Below are 4,475 nucleotides of genomic sequence, written 5' to 3'. Positions count from 1 at the left end.
CCTTTCTCGGAGAGGTGACCTTGGTTAAAACACATAGCGCCAAGAAGGGGAGCAAATATATTAAGAACAGTATGCCATATATGCCAGGTCCCTTGAAACATATGCTGTGCAGATGTTTCTTCCCTGCAGCGACTGTGTCAAGCAGCAAGGATGGACCAGCTTCCGGCATCTTTCTGTGAGTTAATTATTGGTGTATAAAAAAGCCAAAGAGCCGTAGCTGGTTTGGCTCAGTGGATAGAGCATTGGCCTGCGGACTGAAAAGTCCCAGGTTCGATTCCAGTCAGAGCATGTACATTGGTTGGGGGCACATCCCCAGTAGGGGGTGTGCAGGAGGCAGCTGATCGATGTTTCTCTCTCATCGATGTTTCTAACTCTCTATCCCTCTTCCTTCCTCTCTGTAAAAAATCAATAAAATATATTTTTTAAAAAGCCAAAGAATTCTGGGTGTTAATTTTGTACCCTGCTGCATTACCAAATTTATTTATTAAGTCTAGTAGTTTTTTTGATGAAGTCTTTGGGGTTTTCTATATACAATATCATGTCATCTGCGAATATGACAGTTTTACGTCTTCTTTTCCAATGTGGATGCCTTTTATTTCTTCTTCTTGTCTGACTGCTTTGGCTAGCACTTCCAGTACTATGTCGAACATGAGTGGTGAGAGTGGGCATCCCTGTCTTGTTCCTGTTCTTAGGGGAAATGGATTTGGTTTTTGCCCATTGAGTATGATGTTGGCTGTAGGTTTGTCATATAAGGCTTTAAATATTTTGATTTATGATCCCTCTACTCCCACTTTGCTGAGAGTTTTTATCAAGAAAGGGTGTTGGATTTTGTGAAATGCTTTTCCGCATCAATTGATATGTGATTTTTATCTCTCAATTTGTTTATGTGATGTATCACATCTATTGATTTGTGGATATTGTACCATCCTTGCATCTCCAGAATAAATCCCACTTGGTCATGCTGTATGATCTTTCTAATGTAATGCTGGATCCAATTTCCTAGAATTTTGTTGAGGATTATAGCATCTATGTTCATCAAGGATATTTGCCTGTAGTTCTTTCTTTGTGGTGTCTTTATCTAGTTTTGAAATTAGGGTAATACTGGCTTCATTAGAAAGAGCTTGGAAGTGTGCCTTTCTCTTGAATTTTTTGGAATAGTCTGAGGAGGATAGGTTTTAATTCTTCTTTAAATGTTTGGTAAAAGTCCCCTGTGAAGCCTGTTCGGACCAGGGCTTTGTTTGCTGGAAGATTTTTGATTACCACTTCAATTTTTTCAGTAATTATTGCCCTATTCAGGGTTTTTTATTATTCCTGATTGAGTGTTGTAAGGTTGTATTTTTCTAAGAATATGTCCATTTTGTCTAGGTTGTCCAGTTTGTTGGAATTGCGTTGTTCATAGTATTATTTCATAATCCTTTGTATTTCTGTGGGGTCGGTTGTTACTTCACTTCTTTCATTTCTAATTTTGTTTATCTGGGTCCTCTCTCTTTGCTTCTTGGTGAGCCTGGCTAGAAATTCATCAATCTTGTTTATCCTTTCAAAGAACCAGCTTTTGGTTTTATTGATCTTTTGTATTGTTTATTTTTATTTTTTGGTCTCTATGTCATTTATTTCTGCTCTGATCTTTATTATTTTCTTCCTTCTGCTTACTCTGGGCTTTTCTTGTTGCTCTCTTTGTAATTCTTTGAGTTGTAGGTTTAGATAATTTATTACCATTTTTTCTTGTTTTTTGAGGTAGGCCTGTAGAACTATGACCTTCTCTCTCAGGACTGCTTTCACTGTGTCCCATAGATTTTGTTTTGTTGTGTTTTCATTGTTGTTTGTTGCTTTTTATTTCTTCTTTGATCTCTTTGGTAACCTAATTATTGTTTAATAGCATGCTATTTAGCCTCCAAATGTTTGATTTTTTGCATTGTTTTTATTGTAGTTGATTTCTAATTTTATGCCATTGTGATCCGAGAATATGCTTGATATGATTTCAATCTTCTTGAATTTGAAGAGACTTTGCCTGTGTCACAAGAACTTTTTTTATCAAATAGTAAATATTCCTAGTAGTCTATAATTTAGGTAGATTATTTGAACTAGTAGGAGGAGAAAGGTTATTTCAGAGAAAAAGAGAGTTTTGCAGCACCAAGTTCTTTAAAATGGGTAGTTCCACCATAAAGCATCAATTAAACTGATTGATAGGGGACAGTGAGGAAACAATCAGGCCCAGAATTCTTAAGGAAATCTTTAAAACATTGTGGCAAATATTTGACATTGAGTGCTAGCATTGAAAGTTCTTAGTGGGATGGTGAGGGACTTAAGAAACTAGTTAGCACTCATTGTAAGTGACTCCTACATTGCCGATTTTTTTAACCCTCCAATGGTCTTGACTAGCAAAACTAGTGTTTTGATGGCATTGTTTAAATAGCATGCTATTAAACAATGATTAGGTTACCAAAGAGATCAAATAAGAAATAAAAAGCAACAAACAACAATGAAAACACAACAAAACAAAATCTATGGGACACAGTGAAAGCAGTCCTGAGAGAGAAGGTTATAGTTCTACAGCAAAGGAGAGCCTTATCACCCGAGGCCTTAGGAAAACACTCAGCCCAGGGGAAGAATCAGGTTACATTGGCCCTGCAGCTGTGATCAAAACATAGGAGGATCTCACTGACAAGCTGAGTGAGACAACAGAGCCTACAAAGACTCCCCCCAAAAAAGTCCAGATTTGGAAATACTAGCAGAGCTGGGGAATAGAAAAGTATCAGTCATCAGCGGGGACTTATGTTTGAATTGAGGTTTTCCTTTGGTATAATTTTTAGATGTTATAAAAGTGAGAAAAATGTACTGATTTGTCAAAAACCGTTCTCAATATAGCTCTAAGTGCTGAGCAAGCAGCAGCATTCCGTGGATTCAAGCCATTCAAAGAATAATAGCAATAGCTCAAAACTTCATGGGCCAAGGAGAAATCTTTATTACATGTCAATTGAGATATCCGTGAGAATAAATAACATGATGGAGCTATAGCCAAGATCAGAAGTGAGCTGAATGCAGACAGGATAGGAGTGAGGGCAAACATCACATTCTTGTAAGGGGTGCAACCCAGATACTTCCCACTTCATCCTCATCTGGTATGTGTGCTAGCTACCATGCAGTTACTTTCTCAATGGCCTAATGCAGTGATTCTCAACCTTCCTAATGCCGCGACCCTTTAATACAGTTCCTCATGTTGTGGTGACCCCCAATTTCATTGTTACAAATTGAACATAATTAAAGCATAGTGATTAATCACAAAAATAATATGTAATTATATATGTGTTTTCTAATGGTCTTAGGCGACCCCTGTAAAAGGGTCATTCGACCCCCAAAGGGGTGGCGACCCATAGGTTGAGAACCACTGGCCTAATGTGTCCATATAAGTTACTTCAACTCAATAAGCAAGCATGCTTCCTTCTTGATTTACAATTTAAGCTTTCCTTGATTCCACCAGTTGAATTCCTCCTGAACCTTTCCTCTGCATGTTGGATAATTTCCACTTGGATAAAATGGCTACATCTTTTTCCAGGCTAGTTTCTACTAGAGAGGACACACCCTCCCATTTGATGGTTAATTCTGCTAATAGTTCAGTTTCTTCACATTCACTTCTTATTTCAGACAGATTTTTTTAAATGTAAAAAATATAATACTAAAAGCAAATATATAGGCTAATAGAGTGGTTTAGTTAACATTTTATGTAATACATAAACCTTAAATTCAGGTCTGAACCCTGGATAGATTAATAACTATGAAAGGATTTGAGAAAGTTACTGAAGAAAGAACAATGAAAGGCCCTGGGCTCAGAGGTTTCATGGTCTAGTTCTGTTAAGCTTTCAAAGGACAGATGATTTCCTTTAAATTATAAGTTAGCATAGAAAAAAACAACAGGTATTTTTATAAAAGTAGAATAATCCTTATTGTAATAAAAAGAAAGATACAGGCCAATCTTATTTATAAAAATACATAAACAAAATTCTAAATAAATGACTAGAAAATAAAATTAGAGAGTATATTAAAATAATAATCTGCCATAATCAAGAAGATTTTACCTAGGAAGAAAAGAATGCATTAAGAATAGGCAACCTAATGAAATGAAACATTACTTTGATAAATCAGATAAAAAGAAAAAAACTAAATCATTTCAATAGGTATTTTAAAAGCACTCAATATAATCGCTACCATTACTGATTTAAAGAAGTTATTTTCCATTTAATTTAGACGTATGTTGACTATCTATTGCTACTTAATGAATTACCCCAAAATTATCAGTTTAAAAAAAATAAGCATTTATTATCTCACAAAGTTTTGGGAAGTCAGGAATTCAGGAACAGCTTAGTGTATGGTTTTAGCTCAGGGTCTTCCATGAGCTTGCACTCAAGATATTGGCCAGGGCTGCAGCCATCTGAAGGCTAGATTGGGGCCAGAGTATCTGCTTCCAAGGGCACTTATTC

This window comes from Myotis brandtii, unplaced genomic scaffold (assembly GCF_000412655.1).
Source record: "Myotis brandtii unplaced genomic scaffold, ASM41265v1 scaffold513, whole genome shotgun sequence".
In the NCBI taxonomy this organism is placed as follows: Eukaryota; Metazoa; Chordata; class Mammalia; order Chiroptera; family Vespertilionidae; genus Myotis; species Myotis brandtii.
The sequence above is the reverse complement of the archived record's forward strand: the minus strand, read 5'-3'. Positions refer to the sequence as shown.